The sequence below is a fragment of the Cervus canadensis genome, chromosome 13, assembly GCF_019320065.1.
Source record: "Cervus canadensis isolate Bull #8, Minnesota chromosome 13, ASM1932006v1, whole genome shotgun sequence".
Classification (NCBI taxonomy): domain Eukaryota; kingdom Metazoa; phylum Chordata; class Mammalia; order Artiodactyla; family Cervidae; genus Cervus; species Cervus canadensis.
Window position 1 is genome coordinate 5,807,059 of NC_057398.1, and position 19,498 is coordinate 5,826,556.

Genomic DNA, 19,498 nt, shown 5'->3' on the forward strand with positions numbered 1-19,498 from the left:
AACATGTTATAAATATCCTGTTCCAGACGGCATGATTCAAAAACGGTAGGTGATGACAGGGAATCTCCATGTATAGTTAGCACATCATGTAATTCTTAGGCACATTAAGAATGGCTATCCTCTACAATTAGGGATGGAAACCCTTGTCTATTTCTCAAACCCTAGACTTTTAATCATCCCCTTGTTGACTTTCCGTCTATCTGTCTGCTTATTTAGATCTCCATGTACAGCCCGATGCTTGCTGGCTGTTGCCATAGTTTCTGTGTACACATCGCTGTCCACTGCACTCCACTTCCTGCTGAGATTGTAGCTGAATGTACCCTCTCACCTGAGGCCAATTGCACCACAGGTACCTGGTTCTTTTAGCTGCTAACCTTGTTCAGTTCACCTGTCTCCAAACCTGCTGCTTTGGGACTTAAAAAAAAAAAAAAAAAGACACATAATACTACAGTCGATATGTGTTAAGTGACTATTGGGTGTCATTATCTCATGTAACCATCCCACCACACTAAATAGATATTATTATTTTGCTGCATTTGAACGTATCCTCAGAAGAATTAGCATGACTGCAAATTTGCTCCAAGATGTAACATGGTCATTTCTTTCTTGCCATATTCCCCTAACTGGTCCCATCTGAATCTCATCCATTTCTTCTTATCCAGAAATTCAGCTTAAAATTGATTTGTGACTAGTTCAATAAAAATGCTTTTGAAGGTTTTTTTTTTTTGTAGATAGATAACCATTGCTGGTCTGGGGAAGAGGCTGGTGTCTGTGAAATCTGAAATGAGTTATGGACAATAATGTGTCCATGTCAGGAGGTGGAGCAAACCCAAGCAAACAGGTCAGGAGGCAGGCAGTAGGCAATGGGAAAGTGTCTTGGGTTGTAGGGCTTTGAGCCCTGCCCCAGAATTCAGGAAGCCAGTCCTATGGATAGAAATAGAGGTCACAGACAGTGCAGATTCTCACTTTCAGAGGAATTGAGTTAGCCAAACGTTACTCTGGATAAGAGCTCGCACCTTGGACTATAGTTACCAGAATGGTAGTTCCTGGTTATGGAGCTTCAGAAATAAGCTTAAGTGATCAGACTTTAGGCTCAAGGATAGAGCCAAACTGGCACAAAGGCTTACTGAATGGGGAACCATGGCCTGAGGGTCTGGAGTTCCTGAAATCTCTACAAAAATCAGCATCTGAAGGGTTGTGGGGTGGGGGTGGAGGGTGGTTGATAGCAGCCTCAGCTATGGGGGCGAGCATGAATATGGCTTCAAAGACCAGGACCCAGGAAGACTAACTCAGAAGCTTTGCGGTTGCAGCCAAAAAGGATCCTTTGTGTTTTGGAAAAACCCACAGCAATTTCTTAACTTGCTCAGATTTAAAACCAAAATCAATTTGTATTAGATTAGCTGTATGTCAATGCAGGCCAGGCTTTCAGGCTCCACCAGTTTTAGGTAAATTGAATTGGCAATTCAGTATCCTTTTCAGGTCTGAGGGTCATGCAGCTGACTCCAGGAAAAACAAAAAACACAAACAGAAAAACACACAGATTAGACAAGCAGGCAGTGGAGCCAGGGGGCTGTGGCTTCAGAGGTTCAGACTGGTGACTCCTCCAGGGGGAGTCTCCAGAGGCCATTCTGTCCAGCCATGTGCTTCCAGAAAAGACAGGTTCAGAGAGGTCCAGGCAGCTGAGTTTAAACTGTGTTTACAGTTTTCACAGGGAGAGTGCTGCACCTGGCTGCTGATTCGGAAACTTCTTGATATAATAACTACTGTCAACCCTTCCCAAGCACTTTCTCTTGTGCAGCCGAGTTCTGTGCTCCGTTACAGACGCTGCTTCACGTAAACACTGTGCATGAAGTGGCCAGTGTCACAGAAGAGGAAAGCAAGGTCCGCGAGGATGACCTGAGAACTCAAGGTTACCCCGCTGGTAAGAGGCGAAGCAGAATTTGAGAGCAGTGTTTTTAAGGCCAACTGTTTATCCCCCTTACAGTGAAATTTGGAGATGGAAGCCTGATCTCCTGTTGTATCCTTTGTAGAGACTCTTTTTTTCTTCTTTCCCTAAATCTATCTTTTCTTTTCTCATCCCATTATTGCAGAAATCTGGGTGGCTTTCTATTTGGTTGGTTTTCTTTCTTTCTTTTTCCAGGAAATAGTATATTTTACTCAGTGTAAGATAATTTTAACTATGACAAATAGGTATATCCTAAACAGAATCTCTCTCTTAAATCATTGCTGTATCGCAACCCCAAACACAGAGAAAACCAACTGGAGGTCTTTGAGCAGAAATTCCCATATAGTACTAAGAGCATGGGTACATAATCCAGGGTCTCTCTAGTTTCTTTTAGACCGTCTCAAATGCATGGGGAGGTAGGAAAACAGCCTCCAGGGAATGCAGGGCCCTGTCCACCTCACGCACAATTGACTGTGTGCCCATCACCCATCTACAGGGACATCTTTGCCTCTCTCATCAATTATTATTTCTCAGGCACCCACTGGGTGCTCAGCATTTCAGAGAAAAAGACGAATTGACTCTGCTGTCAACCATCACCCTGCAAAGAGCCAAATTATTTTGATGTTCTTCAAACATATTATAATTAAAAAATTACATGCTGGGAGAAAAATTATAAGCATTTAATCAGAAGAGAGGGTCAAGCTGATGTAATTAGGGAGGGGAGATGTGCTGGCTTTTATCAACAGAGCCAATTTCATCACTTTCCTGGTGAAAGCAATTGGATTTGAGGCTAAGATGTTTCCATCAAGTTATTTTTGAATTGAGGAAATATAATTTCATTGTGTTTGTTCAGGAGTGTCTTTGACCTCAGTGCTACTCTCTAAGGCCAGTCTCCTTTAACTATCCACTGATATGGCCATGGCTTGCTTCTCACGAAGGATCTCAGGCCTATTGTGGCCTAATACATAAATGCATTTAAAAAAACAGCTAGCCCTAGCAAAAAGCATCAACTGACAGATAGGAGAAAGCTCCCAGATGGAAACCACTGAAGTATTTGCCAGAAAGGGAATCTGTTGGTAAGCTAAAGTGCTTTTAAGAGAGTTGAATCATTCACCGAATCAGAAAATTGCCTAGGTCTTAAAGAGAGAGACCGTGGAAAACCAAAAACAAGCAAGCAAACAAAAAACCACACACACACACACAGACACACACACAAAATTGAAAAAAAGAAGCAAATGTGAATTTCCCTGCCACTCTCTTTAACATATCTCAGGCTGGCTGTATGGCTACTGCTTTCTTTTCTCTGGCTCAAGCCAAATTCGCCTGCCACAAGTCACTGAGATGGAGAGAAACTTAGTTTTCTATTTTCCTTGGTGGAGGAAGTCCAGCTCTTCTCCCTGAACAAGGAAGGCTGAGTAGGAGTGGGAGGTTACATTCTGACTACCCTGGCAGGAAGAGGCGCCTTCGGGCCCCCTATCAGGACTAGGTAGCTCCTGGGGAGGAAGATACCCTGGAATGGGAGCTTGAGAGACTTGAGTTCTGCTCATTGACAATTGTCCTCATTCCTAAAATTTGGAAATATATGTAATAGTAATTCTTCAGTAATGACAATATTGATCCCTCTTGGTTTTGTAATGCTTCATGATGTCAAGAACTCTTTCCTCTATACTGTCTTATTTGAACCTTATCAAAATTGTGTGAAGTGGTTAGGCACACACTATTGTGTGTGTATGCATGTATGTGTATGTATATCTATATGTATATATATATACACATGTTCTAACTTTTAAAAAATTGGAAAGTGATAGGTATTACTTATTACTATGTAAGAGGTGGGAAAAAAGGAGGCTTGGGGTAGTAAGTGATTTGCTGATAGTCACACCAGTAGATGGGAAAAGCTAAAGCACAAATCAGACCCAACTGCTCTTTTCAAAACCCTGAAGTATTTTTAGAGGATAATACCTGCCTTAAATTACCCTTGTGAGACTCAAATAAAATAATGCTTTTGAAAATGCTTTGAAGAATGAAAACTCGCCATGTAGTTTTAAGTTTCTACAGTTTCTGATGGGTATGTGAACGTTCTATTTCCCAAGTACGTGGGTTCAGCGGGAACCAGTGGCATAAATTCATAGCTCCAGGAGGCATCCTGTTCTCTTTTCTGAAAGCAAATACTAAGGACAAGGCCTCATCCAAGATGAATGCAGAGAGAGAAAAATACAATAAAAATGACAAATAGATATTGGGCAAAGACATAAAGTAAACATGGCAAGAAAGCAAATTGCTTCTGCCCTCCTCTTAAAGGAGATGAAATGCCGAACGGCCACCAAGATGGAGAGGCTGGAAGGATGAAGATAGTTACCAGAGATGAGGACGGAGTCTCTGACAGCAATCCAGATCTGCACGGCTGGTAAGCGCGACACTTAGAGATGATGAGATGGAAGTGTTGACAGCTGAAGGCAGCCTCTCCAAGGCATACATTTCACAGCACAGAGAGGCCTGGCCCCAGAATAAACATCAGAGGAACACAGGTAGCCCGGGCATCTGGCTGTTGGTGTATAGGTGTCTTTAAGGTGTGTATGTATGAGTTACCGCTTGACCCATTAATTTATCCATCCAGCTATTCCTATCTCTTCATTCATTCATCATTGCCTTCTATCCTGGGCATTGGTCATGGGGCCACAAAGGTGAAAGACAGAGGTCCCTGTCCTCTGGAAGCTCATAGGATAGTGATGGTGAAAAAGAAGTAAACAAGTGATCAATCCACATTCAGGTGCTATTGGACAGAGAAGGGCCAGATGTAATCGAAGCTCAGATGAAGGTCACCAAAGCCAGGCTTGAGGAGAGCAGGGCAGAAGAGAGGAAAGGAATGGAGGAAGAAAAAGCCCCCATGAGGAGCACAGACTATATGTTGGTTACTTGTAGCATCTAGGAGTTGCTTTCTGAATCATGCCAACTAGGACCCAAGAATACAAATGGGGAAGTTTCTCCAACTCAGATTATACTGATGGCCTTTCAGTTCAGTTCAGTTCAGTCGCTCCGTCATGTCCAACTTTTTGCAACCCCATGGACTGCAGCATGCCAGGCCTCCGTGTCCATCACCAACTCCTGGAGTTTATTCAAACTCATGTCCATTGAGTCGGTGATGCCATCCAACCACCTCATCCTCTGTCATCCCCTTCTCCTCCCACCTTCAATCTTTCCCAGCATCAGGGTCTTTTCAAATAAGTCAGTTCTTTGCATCAGGTGGTCAAAGCATTGGAGTTTCAGCTTCAGCATCAGTTCTTCCAATGAGCACCCAGGAATGATCTCCTTTAGGATGGGCTGGTTGGATCTCCTTGCAGTCCAAGGGACTCTCAAGAGTCTTCTCCAACACCACAGTTCAAAAGCATCAATTCTTCGGTGCTCAGCTTTCTTTATAGTCCAACTCTCACATCCATACATGACTACTGGAAAAACCATAGCTTGCACTAGACAGGCCTTTGTTGGCAAAGTAATGTCTCTGCTTTTTAATATTCTATCTAGGTTGGTCATAACTTTTCTTCCAAGGAGCAAGCATCTTTTAATTTCATGGCTGCAGTCACCATCTGTAGTGACTTTGGAGCCCCCCAAAATAAATCCTGTCACTCTTTCCACTGTCTCCCCATCTATTTGCCATGAAGTGATGTGACCAGATGCCATGATCTTAGTTTTCTGAATGTTGAGTTTTAAGCCAACACTTTCACTCTCCTCTTTCAGTTTCATCAAGAGGCTCTTTAGTTCTTCTTCGCTTTCTGCCATAAGGGTGGTATTATTTGCATATCTGAGGTTATTGGTATATCTCCCAGCAATCTTGATTCTAGCTTGTGCTTCATCCAGCCTGGCATTTCATATAATGTACTCTGCATATAAATTAAATAAGAAGGGTGACAATACACAGCCTTGACGTACTCCTTTCCTGATTTGGAACCAGCCTGTTGTTCCATGTCCAGTTCTAACTGTTGCTTCCTGACCTGCAGGAGGCAGGTCAGGTAGTCTGCTATTTCCATCTCTTGAAGAATTTTCCAGTTTTTTGTGATTCACACAAAGGCTTTGGCATAGTCAATAAAGCAGAAGTAGATGTTTTTCTGGAACTCTCTCACTTTTTGATGATCCAACGGATGTTGGTAATTTGCTCTCTGGTTCTTCTGCCTTTTCTAAATCCAGCTTGGACATCTGGAAGTTCACTGTTCATGTATTGTTGAAGCCTGGCTTGGAGAATTTTGAGCATCATTTTGATAGCGTGTGAGATGAGTGCAATTGTGTGGTAGCTTGAGCATTCTTTGGCATTGCCTTTCTTTGGGGTTGGAATGAAAGCTGACCTTTTCCAGTCCTGCTGAGTTTTCCAAATTTGCTGGCATATTGAGTGCAGCACTTTCACAGCATCAGTTTTTAGGCTTTGAAATATCTCAACTGGAATTCCACCACCTCCACTAGCTTTGTTCACAGTAATGCTTCCTAAGGCCCACTTGATTTCACATTCCAGGCTGTCTGGCTCTAGGTGAGTGAGCACACCATCGTGATTATCTGGGTCATGAAAATCTTTTTTGTATAGTTCTGTGTATTCTTGCCACCTCTTAATATCTTCTGCTTCTGTTAGATCCATGCCATTTCTGTCCTTTATTGTACTCATCTTTGCATGAAAAGTTCCCTTGGTAGCTCTAATTTTCTTGAAGAACTCTTTAGTCTTTTCCATTGTATTGTTTTCCTCTATTTCTTTGCATTGATCACTGAGGAAGGCATTCATATCTCTCCTTGCTATGCTTTGGAACTCTGCTTTAAATGGATAGACTTTCCTTTTTTCCTTTGTCTTTCACTTCTCTTCTGTTTTCAGCTATTTATAAGACCTCCTCAGACAACCATTTTGCTTTTCACATTTCTTTTCTTGGGGATGGTCTTGATCACTGCCTCCTATACAATGTCATGAACCTCCATCCATAGTTCTTCAGGCACTCTATCAGATCTAATTCCTTGAATCTATTTGTCACTTCCACTATATAATCATAAGGGATTTGATTTAGGTCATACCTGAATGGTCTAGTGGTTTTCCCTACTTTCTTCAGTCTTAGTCTGAACTTGGCAATGAGTTCATGATCTGAGCCACAGTCAGCTCCTGGTCTTGTTTTTGCTGACTCTATAGAGCTTCTCCATCTTTGGTTGCAAAGAATATATTCAATCTGGTTTCAGTGTTGGCCATCTGGTGATGTCCATGTGTAGCATCTTCTCTTGTGTTGTTGGAAGACGGTGTTTTCTATGACCAGTGTGTTCTCTTGGCAAAACTCTGTTAGCCTTTGCCCTGCTTCATTCTGTACTTCAAGGCTAAATTTTGCCTGTTACTCCAGGTATTTCTTGACTTCCTACTTTTGCATTCCAGTCCCCTATAAGGAAAAGGATATATTTTTTGGGTGTTAGTTCTAGAAGGTCTTGCTGGTCTTCATAGAACCATTCAACTTCAGCTTCTTCAGCATTACTGGTCGGGGCATAGACTTGGATTATTGTGATATTGAATGGTTTGCCTTGGAAACAAACAGATCCTTCTGTCATTTTTGAGGTTTCATCAAAGTACTTCATTTTGGATTCTTTTGTTGACTATGATGGCTACTCCATTTCTTCTAAGGGATTCTTGCCCACAGTAGTAGATATAATGGTCATCTGAGTAAATTCACAGATTCCAGTCCATTTTAGTTCACTGATTCCTAAAATGTCGACGTTCACCCTTGCCATCTCCTGTTTGACCACCTCCAGTGTGCCTTGATTCAGGGACCTAACATTCCAGGTTCCTATGCAATATTGCTTTTCACAGCATCAGACTTTACTTCCATCACCAGTCACATCCGCAACTGGGTGTTGTTTTTGCTTTGGCTCCGTCTCCTCATTCTTTCTGGAGTTATTTCTCCACTGATCTCCAGTAGTATATTGGGCTCCTACTGACCTGGGAGTTCATTTTTCAGTGTCCTATCTTTTTTATACTGTTCATGGGGTTCTCAAATCAAGAATACTGAAGTGGTTTGCCTTTATAGAATAGAAATTTCTCCCTCCTCCTTGCTCTACAACACTGAAGTCTGCTTTACCAAAAAGTCAAAACAATAGGAATTATTTTATTATTAAGGATGATCTCAATAATCAAATGATTATCACAGTTTTCCCCAGGTGCTCTCGTTTATCACCTCCGTTAGCTCAGAAGTCTTTTTGTAAGGCATTTGGGGCATCAGGCCCACCATCTCAGAGGCAGACTTAGTCATTACATTACCAACAGCAAATCTTTGCACTTTAGATATCTCTTCTGATCTGAGTGAGAGAAAAGAACTTTTCTGTTTGGGCTATTGGCCTCTTTTTTGACTTTTAGTAAAGCCATTCTGGGCTTCCCTGGTGGCTCAGATAGTAAAGAATCTGCCTGCAATGTAGGAGACCTGGGTTCAATCCCTGTGATGGGAAGATCCGCTGGAGAAGGGAATGGCTACCCACTCCAGGATTCTTGCCTGGAGAATTCCATGGGCAGAGGGGCCTGGCAGGCTACATTCCATGGGGTCGCAAAGAGTCTGACAGGACTGAGTGACTAACCCAGCAACACAAAGCCATTCTAAGTTTGCAAACACATTTCCTACCACTATAGCTTAAAGGTTTCAGCTCTGGGAACTCTGGGCTGCCTTGGTCTCTGCTCTCTTGCATCTGTTCTTTGCGTCTCTTTCCAATAATGTTCCCCTTCCTGTCTCTGTCTCCTATCTCTGGCCAGGGCATTCTGATAGGCTCTACCTCTACACTTGGGATTTTCTGACTTAGATCCTTTTAGCTTTCCTGTTATCCAATTATATATTCATCCTGAATTCTTCCATACTTTAACTTGAACATGACATTTTCCCTCTTTATCCTCACTTCAATCAATGAAAAGTTTTAAATCTTTCCAAGTCTGCCTTTATCCAGCTCATTTGAAGGGCCCCTCTTCTCTCTGGCTTAGTGGTTAAATACCCTAGCTATCTACATACTACTCATATATATAATATATTAACCCCCATTGCACATTAAACACACACACACACACACACACACACACACACACACAAACTAAACCCCAATATTTGTAACTTAAGAAGATACTGATACCATCTTGTTGAAATGGAATGATGATCAATTTGCCAGAAAGCAATTTAGCTGAAATCAGTGCTCTTGTTAATCAGCTTGTCTAAAATTCACTCATTTAAAAAAAAGAAAAAAAACCCTCTTTATAGCTCTTTAAGAATTTCATTTTATAAAAATATATCTGCAAAATATAGTAGTTTTTGAGGTAATTTTAACCAATTTCTCCCCCAAAAGTATTTCCAATTTAATTTCATATTTTTGATGAGTATGCATCATATTTGTATAATTTTATGAATGGAAGAATTATTTTGAATCCTTGAGTAGCTTTTTATACTGATTTTATTTTTAGATATCAGGAAGATTTTTAGCCAGATTTTCTAAAGATCTTATTTTTCAAAGTTTCTTCTCACAATAAATATTTACCAAATCCATATAAACCTTAATTTACATAATTTTTTGTCACCAATAAGCAGGTGGGAAAGAACCCACTCCTCTGCATTTTATTATCATTTGGGGGAAGAGTATAATTTTCTCCAGGTGTTTATTCTCAGCCCAGTTCATGTTCCCAGGTGTCCAGTTTGCCAGGTGTTACTTGGAAAATAGAAAAATAGAAAGAAAGAAAAATAGAGGTTCATTTCTGCCGGCCCATTTGTGGGATTTTGGTCAGGTGGACCTAGACTAAAGGCATAAGTCATTGAGGGCTTTGCAAAGCCTTGAGACCTGTTGAATCAAGTTTAGATAAAAAAGGAAAAAAAAAAGATTTTTCCAAGAAGAATATTTTTGGATGAACTTCTAAAGCCGGTGTACAAATTCTGAAGGCTAAATTGTCCTCCAAGTACCTTTCAATGGGGTTATTTGTGTCCAACTTGACATTTGTTTTACTTACAGCTCTCTTTCATTGTGTTGCTCCTTCCAATGAGTCTCAGTTTCCCCTACAGCATTTTCCAGATTTAGCAGGTCCCCTAGGGCTGTGCACAGATGAGTCAGCTTTCCACAGTCTCTTGTTTCTGTGTCCAGGAAATAGAATATGGGGACTCATGAGGAACTTTCAGTTCACGTACGTATGCTGGCCATGGAAATTAATCTTCTTTCATCAGAACAGTGTTGAATTAATATACTTGAAGATATAGCTAAAGAAGTGGGCACTGTGATTAACAGAGAGATAAAGGGATGAAAAATATGACCAAGAGATAGGAGGAATAACTCAGCTCAAAATCTGTCCAACAAAATGCCCAGAAGAAAAGAATTGTGGAGATGCAATAATCAGGAAGAAATTTCCAGACTTGAATATATCTGGAATATGACTGCCGATTGCAGAAGAATTCAAAAACAAAAGTGACTATGTTAAACATCGTAACTTCCAACACATTGTAGGGGATTTCAGAATGTTAAGAAGAAAACCTCTTAAGGCATGTATGTGTGTGGCTGAGTCACTTCACTCTTCACCTGAAGCTGTCATAACATTCTTAATTAGCTTCTGTTTGTCCTGTACTCGGCGTATGTCTGATTCTTTGAGACCCCATGGACTGTAGCCCGCCAGGCTCCTCCATCCATGGGATTTCTCAGGCAAGAATATTGGAGTAGATTGCCATTTCTTCCTCCAGAGGATCTTACTGACCCAGGAATCAAACTCTTGTCTCCTGCTTTAGCACTGAACCACCTGGGAGGCCTGGGTATCGATCACATTAATCTTCTGACAACAGAGGGGGCTTCCCAGGGGGCACAGTGGTAAATATCTGCCTGCCAATGCAGGCGACACAAGCACAAGCGACATGGGTTCCATCCCTGGGTGGGGACGGTCCCCTGGAGTAGGTAATGGCAACCCACTCCAGTGTTCTTGCCTGGAGAATCCCGTGGACAGGGGAGCCTGGCTGGCTACAGTCCATGGGGTCACACAGAGTCAGACACAGCTGGATGGCTGAGTATACATTGACAACAAAATGTACCTGAAGACAATGTAAGAATGCCTTCAAACTGCTGGTTACCTGTGGGTGGGGAGGGCTGGGTTGGGAGTTTGGATTAACAGATGTAAAGTGTTATGTTAATATATAGAATGGGTAAACTAGAAGGCCCTACGATATAGAGCAGAGAACTATATTCAATATCCTGTAAAAGACCATAGTGAAAAAGGATATAAAAAGAATATAAAAGGTAATGGCTACCCACTCCAGTATTCTTGCCTGGAGAATTCTATGGACTGGGGAGCCTGGCAGGCTACAGTCCAAGGGATAGCAAAGAGTCAGACATGACTGAGTAATTAACATACAACTAATATATACATATATAGAGAGAGATATATATAAAAATTGAATCACTCTGCTGAACACTAGGAACTAAGACAACATTATAAATCAACATAAATATAAATTTAAAAATGCTGATTATCTCATCTAATATAGAAAATTATCCTCATGTATAATAAAAGCTCTAGCAAACTAGGGATAAAAGGGAACTTCCTAACTTGACCAAACTATAGTGAGCAAACATTATCATTTAATGGAGAACTTTTAGAGAACACATTTCCTTTGAGATGTGGTATTCTTAGATGACTGCTATTACTAATGGTCCTGGTGATTCCACATGAAAAGAAAAATAGGACTTACAGAATTAGAAAGGAAGGTGTAAATTGTCATTACTCACAGACATGCTGATTGTTTATGCAGAAAATGCACAAAAGTAACCAAAAAAAAATTTGTATTTAGGTTGTTTATAATGCAAGATCATTGGATAAAATATCACAGAAAATATTAAAAATAAAATTCCAAAAAAAAATAAAATAAAATTCCATTCACAAGAGAGACAAAACAATGAAATATCAAAGAATTAAGGAGTTCATAAACTTTTGATGTGGAAAATAAAACTATATTAAAGGACATAAAGAAATATCCAAAAAATGCAGAAATCTTTCAGATTCTTGAATGTGGCATGATGAAATATTATAAGTATTCTGATTCTAACTTAATTTACAAATCCAATTAAATGCCAATGAAAATTCCAGCTGCATTTTAAAAGAATTCTATATAATATATTTGGAAATTTATGTGAATGAAGTTTCCAAAATAGCTAAGCCAGCTTTCAAAAACAGCAAAGAACAGCAATTTACCTTACAAGGTATCTTGCAAGTATACATGTTTTTAATCCGCCTGATGGGAAAAGGAACTATTCTCTGTCCAATGTGAATTTTGGTCACTGTTCTTCCAAATTCTTTCTGGATGTAACTTTTCCAAGTCTCAGATAGTTTTCTCCCATGCCTGTGTTTATCAGTATTCAGTTGAATAGTCAAGAGGAACCTGCTAAGATTGGTGGAATTCTCTTTTTCCATGTCCCTTCTCTTCAGTACTCTATCTTGTGAATTCTAGCTGCCTTATCTCTCTGATTTGTGACTGTTTCTTTAACTCACAGAGTCTGCCAAACTCTACCTGAGTGTTTTTGTTTGTTTGTTTGTTTTTTCTCTTGCACTGCACCCTGAAAACTCTGAAGTCAGTAAGCTAGACTGATTTCTCACTTCATTTTCTTCCCCATTCATCAGGGAGCACTATTCTACATTACCTGCCGTCTACTGACTTGAAAATTATTGCTTCTTTTGTTTGTTTCTTTTTCAGAAAGGGAGGTAAATCTATTAAATGTTACTTCATCTGGGTTGCAAGTCCTAGTGTAATATTATTAATTAAAAAAAGAATAGACTCTAAGAAAAATAAGTTCACCAAATAAAAATTTAAAAAGCAATTCATGAAGAAATTTTAAAAAATTGATATTAAGTAATTGCTGTCACAGACTTTAATTCCACAATGCAATAAATTTAAAAATTATCAACAAGGAGATAGCCTCACAGAAGCACCTAAAATGGTGGTATATGATCCAAAATGGTGGCATATGACCCAGACAATTGGGATTAGAGTTAGATCCTTAAGGATGAAAGAATTAATATTACGAAAATGTAAAGAATTTGTATAAAGTGGTATTTAGACTATAGAAAAATAGGCACAGGATTTAACAGGCATTTCATAAAAGAAGAAACGTGAATAACTAATAGATGTGAAAATGTGCTCAGTTTCATTAATTAGGAAAATGAAAACTTGAGCAACTGTGATTCTATGGTGTATCTGGTGTATTTGACACCTAGAACATATAATGTTTTACAGCCCCTGCTGTATACAACAAAGTTATTTCCAGTGACAGCCATGAGCCGAAGCTTTGTGTGATGTTAGAGGCACTATGTGTTTCAAAATAGATGTGGGTGCTGATTCACTGTCTCTGATGGATTTTTTTTTTTTTTTTAAGTTCTCTGTTGAGCTTCTTTTGGAGAAGAAAATGGCAACTCACTCCAGTATTCTTGCCTGGAAAATCCCATGGACAGAGGAGCCTGGTGGGCTGCAGTCCACTGGGTCCCAAAGAGTCGGTCACAACTGAGTGACTGGCACACTTGAGCTTCTTTAGGTCAATGTCTCTTTACATTGATTCTCCACTTCAAATTTTTTCCCAAATTCAGAGTAATTATTAATATAGATGAATACTATCGTTACTTTTTTCTGCCATGTTCCTTCTGGATAAAGTGGGTAGGTACAACTCTTTATTCTACACTTCTACACTTGCCTAATAGTTTGACCTTTGATCCTTTGAAAATTGTCTGATATAATAATATTTATTATACATGACTGTCCAGTAAGTTAATTTTAATAAAACCTACTTTTCTTAATTCATATTTTTGTTTTAAAACAATTAAGAATTAAGATGAATGAATTTCAATCTTAGAGATATTGCTTAAATTCAGTAAGACATTTTATGTGTGAACTAAGATTTGCACTTACCAGCAAAAATATTAAACCTCACAGTTTATGCTGCTTCATTGTTTTAAATACTAAACACAAACAAATAATCCAAATGGTCACATAGAATAACAACACTGCAACTACTCAAGTTCTCTTTCTTTGCTTTCTCAGTCTTTGTGCTATCCTTGTTTACTCCAAATCTAATGTTTAAACATGAGGCTATGTAGTGCCACAGGGGTTGGAGATACGGTTTGCGCAGAAGCCAGAGCAAGCACTCAGGCCATTATAAACTTACTCTTAAAATGAAGGTGGGTAGTTGAATGCATGTGTATTCAGAACTGACTGTATAACTCAGGGTTCCTCAATTTAACTTCCATGTAAAATGTATTTATTAAAAGACAAGGAATAAAAATGTACAAATTTGAAGCTTACAGAATGTATTATTAAGTTTCAACAATAACTGTCACAGGAGAGGTTTCCTCACCTGGAGAAGTAGGGTAGATTTTGGAAATTCACTGGACATGATCGAAACCCAATGCCTTGAAAGTCTGTGGATACCAGGAGTTCTGTAAAAAGGGAAATTCCACAGCCAAAAGAGGCACGCATAGCTTGGTTGTAGGGCAGAGGTATCAGCAAGCAGCCACAGCCGTGGCTCAGATGAGAGAATGAATGAGACAGCTGGGGCAGAGATGGCTGTAAAGTAATTACTGCATCTGAAAAGCCATTTAGACATCTAGTTTACGTGACATCTCCAGATGGGGAGAGCATCATGTTGACTTTAAAGGACACATATTTAAAGTGGATTTAGAAAGGAAATTCTTTTAAATGTAAGAAGGTATAATTAACCCAAGCACCCTGGCTAAGACAAGATATTGTTGAAGAAAAGGACTTAGAGAAACTCAGAGAACATTAGGCCTATGGCTGAAAAAGCAGGGCAGCCCCACCTCTATGGGAGTAGTGCTCTGTGAATAGATTTCAGCTCGTGGGGCAACAAAGCATCGTGGAGGCAACACCCAAGGCAGGTGTGTGCTCTTTCAGATGATGACTTAATTAAAGGACCACATACATGGGTACACATAGGAAATGGCTATTTCTTTGCTTTAAGATATTTGCAAATAGTCCTTTCCTTTCCATTTAGATCCTGGAGATGGATTTTAGAGCAAGCTTTGTGCAGGCATTATCACAGACTTCTGCTGGAGTTATATCACTGAGGTGTGGAAAAGAACAGAAGAAAATGAAACCTTTCTCTGGGGACCTTGGGGACCATGGTTCAAAGGGTAGGCTTAGGGTAGGAAATAGAAGACAAACCAGGACAGATGGGAACCAGAAAGACTCATATGTAGGACCAGGTAAGAGAGCTCAAGGGTTAAAACAGAGTGAGAGATAGTAGAAGCAAGAAGAATGAAATGGACCCCAGGAGGAAGGAGGGAAGCGGGGAGCAGTTGGGCATATGGAGCCAGGAATATGGACACAAGCGAGCTTAGCAACCTCCTCTTAGAGATGGGAATCTCTGTGCTGAGATGAAGCTGACCGAGGCCAGGAGCTTTCTGGAGAAGGTGGCAGCCAATGAGGAGGAGCACAGGCAGGGGGACAGATGCTGGACTGGGTCCCAGTCGGTGAGCAGCTTTTCATCTACTGACTACACTGTGGGCTTGCTTTACCACTTGCATGTCATCATGGTGCTTATCATCACCTAACCTGTTACCTTTCTCACTTTATTTATGTAGCCAAGAGGGCAGGGTTTAGGGCGGTATTTTGTCAGTTTTGTTTACTTTTACATGCCCAACAGCTGACTGATGATTGCTTGGCATTTGTTGAATGAATACACAAACATATATTGTACTGACCGGAGATTTCCCACAGCTTAGCTGAGGTGGAGGCTGACCTTCTAGTTATGAAATCCTTGCCAATCTAATTCTATCACTCAATTTGTGGCATGGATTCAGTCCATTTCCTTACAAATTCAGGTGAGAATTGCACAGAGGGGATTTGGGGGACTAAGCCAGCTTCTCCATTCTGCTCATTTTTCTTCTTGGAGATCTTTCTCCAGAATGAAAACTTGATTTAATGTCAAGAAATGTTCCTTTTTCTTTTAGGGCTTTTGATGTGTAGATGCCCTTGGAAGATAGACTCTGTGGAAAGACAAATCATTAGTTGGTTATAGGGACAACAATTAGAAAGATCCAAACTGAAATCTTATTTCATTTATTGGTCTATAAATTCATGACATTAACAGAGAGTTTGTTCTAAAAAAAAAAAAAAAAACATGTTGTTAAAGAGATGGAAATATCTCCATCAAATATAGTTCACTCCTACTTTCTCTCCTTACCCTCAAATAACAGCAATGATGTCTAGGGCCTGAAATACTATTTTTGTTCCTGTGGTTACTCCAATCATGTTTTGTGATGAGACCAGGTCACTCTAGATGAAATGTGAAAGGCTCTTCCAAAAATTGCAGTAGGTATGTTTAACAGAAATCTAAAACCTGAGAGTTATTTATATTTTGCATGTCAGTTGTGGGTACTTTGTTTGTGGTTGCTGTTTTTCCCTTCTCTGTATTCCTGATGAAATTGTCTCAAATCAGGATGCAAAGAGGCAAAATAAACCATTACGAGTTTCAGAAGTGGTGGAGAGATAAGCTTTATTCCCTGGACTGGACAGGGCATGCAGCATGGTGCATGAATTGTAATGCAATATTTAGAATCAGCAAGGCGTAGACCCAAGTCTCAGCTCAGCCCACGCAACAATGGTGACCTCAGGGAACTCACAAAGGCCCTCAGTGCTTCGGGTTTTTCATTTGTTAATTTAACGTTTTGCTCCAATTGGCCTGTAAGGTCATCTCTGTCCCCAGGGAAGGGAATGTTGTCTTGGATATAAGCCCTATTTTCCTGGAAGGAAATTGGATGCTAATTTAAAGGTAGCAAGAATCAGAGGAGAATTAGATGCAAAGAGCCAACTCATTGGAAAAGACCCTGATGCTGGGAAAGACTGAAGGCAGGAGAAGGGGACGGCAGAGGATGAGATGGTTGGATGGCATCACCGACTCGATGGACATGAGTTTGAGCAAACTCCAGGAAATGGTGAAGGACAGGGAAGCATGGCATGTTGCAGTCTATGGTATCGCAAAGAGCCGGACACGACTGAGTGACTGAACAGCAAAGAATCAGAGGCAAGAGGTGAGCTTTGGAGTCCTAAGTCCTGGATTAAAATTCTGATTCTACTTCTTTCTAACTGGATCATCTTCATCCCTAAATTGGGGGTAGCAATATCACCAAAGTCATATACAGTTGCCAGGACCAACTGAAATCAAATGCACTGTCAGGATTAAAAGTCCTTAGCACAGGGCTTGATAATAATGAAAAGGCTTAACAGATAGATGAGGCCCATTAAGAAGATGGGAAGCTATGTCTGCACTGGCCCGCAGAGAAGAGTGAGCATACTGTGACTGTTGCTTCCAGGTCAGTGACTGGCTTGGCTGGCCAGGTTCAAGGCATCCCCCTGACATGTCAAGGCAGAGAAGGTATCCTTCAGAGAGTCGTCTTTGAGACCCCTGGCCAGGGATTGTCCAGAGCTCGTAAGAAGGAATTTTTAAGTGTTGAACTTTCAGTTCAATCTTTAAATAATTTCTCAGCATATAAGAAAGTGTCCTGGGAAGAAAACGTAGTAGGGAAGAGAGGTCAAGGGGAAGAGAGGTCAAGGTGAAGAGCAGGAAACAGAAGACGCATCTTGGGAATCACATTGAATAAACAAGAAGGAGATTCAGAGGAGTAAATTTCTATCAAAAACCATTCGAGAAACATGATGTGAATTGGCCGTGTCGTGTTTTGTTTCTTGTTCAATCGAAAAGTTGATCAGATCACTGCTTCTGTCTAATCAAAAACAAGATGTACACCTGAGAAAAATGAACAGCCTGCTGGTGAGTGAAATGTTTCAAAATAGGGGTTTGATTTCGATTAGTTCGCCTCGCAGTGCTTCAGAGCGAGCGCATGCCTTCTCCCTACAATGGCCAGGGCTCCCCTTGGCTACCCGGGCGTGATTAATATTTGAGGTCACAGTGTGGCCTGCAGAATTCTAACCCAGCTTCACATTAGCATTTTTAAGGCTTGCAGGCAGTTGAATACTCATGTGCTCGCAGAGGTTAGATATGCACATGAGTGCTCCAGAAATGAAGGGAATGCCACGTGGAAGGATTGATGTTTGTAACCTCAAAGTCAAGGGAATTCAAAGCTAAGCCCCAAAGAGTCATGGTGAGTCACCAGGCCCCACAGAGGATTAAGATACATGAGATAGCCCCTCACCCAGGAATACAAAGTAGCATTTTCAGCCTAGGGAAAAAGAAAAAAAAAAAAATGCTGAGACAAGATGTTCCCAGCTGATTCTCTTCAAACATCCCAACAAATAGGAGATGTGATGTTTTCACCCAAGTAGAGACTTGCTCTGGCAGGAGCATGTAGTCAGACATGAGAAGTTGCCAACAGAGACTATTTTGCAGCCTCATAATTCAGGATATCGGCAAAAGTGGACAGCAGTGTTTTCCTTCTCTTTCCTAGGCATGCTTTCTTTTTTAAACAAAGCCTCTATTAATCAGAACTTCAGATCACATATGGTGATCAATTGAGGCTGTTTAGGGCATTTACAGTAATTGATCTGCTACAAGTTCTTCACAAGTGGATTGCGCTATACACACACATGTACTTTGCAAAGAATTCAAAAGCCATTAGGATGTTCTCAACTCCTATTTGATAGTCTGAGGGCCATTGACTGGATGTGATCCTCAGAAACTAGCTGGGCCAGCAGCAGGGGGCATTTTGATTAGAATGGAGAGAGGGTTGTGAATTGAGGAAACGATGGATGAAGAAGGCAGAGCTAACTTCACCATCATAATCATGAAAACTGCCACAGGGTGCCAGGTATTTCACGTACAGCTTTTGTACCATTTAATGGTCATGAAACCAAGTAAGGTTTTTAATATTCCTCACTCTGGGTTTGAGAAACTGAGTCTAAAAAGTTATGTGCTTTACTCAGGGTGGCATAATGAGGGCCAGAACTGTGATCTGAATCCAAATCTAAGTCCCAAACCCATGTGCCCCTACCCTCACCCACTAAGCCATTTCCCCTCATGTCTAAATAGTGGGTTGTCCATTTTCCAGGAGGTTTTAGGATAGGCCTTCCTGGAGTCTGGGGACACACTGACAAACACAGATATGTTTGATCATATCGAGCTCTGAGTTTGTAAGTCTCCCTTTTTGGATAATGATGTGGGTTTGCTTGTTGGAAGAAAAATGTCCAGACAAAAGCTGGCAGATGCTGTTTGAAGATAAAGGGCAGAGAGATGGAGAGACTGGGAAGATGGGGAGCTGATATTGTAGGGACAACTCTAAGTGAGGAAGTGTGTTTGAGCAGTAAGATGAGCTCGAGGTACCCAACAGCCCAGATGAACTCAGATCCAAGGAAAGCAGTGAGAGCCCATGCAGAAATATGACCACATGCAGTGTGGGACATACCGGGGTCTTGATCTCATACCATCATTGGTTTTTCTAGTATTGAATGACAAACAACTCTGACCACCTTTCCTGAATAGTTTAGAATGGGTTTCCCAGCTAAAAGTTCTTATCTTCCTCACTTGGAATTAATCTTTATGATAGAGCTCAAATGTGTTCTAGTTCTAATCTTAGCTTTGTTAATTAATAAT

At 40.6% G+C, this 19,498-nt stretch overlaps 1 long non-coding RNA gene across 1 annotated transcript; it reads left to right on the forward strand.

The window, feature by feature from the left end:
* Positions 1-227: 227 nt before the first annotated feature.
* Positions 228-4,346, forward strand: LOC122452212. Its single transcript, XR_006272629.1, has 3 exons — positions 228-349; positions 1,822-1,921; positions 4,247-4,346. It is a non-coding gene; the product is annotated as an uncharacterized LOC122452212 (long non-coding RNA).
* Positions 4,347-19,498: the final 15,152 nt, after the last annotated feature.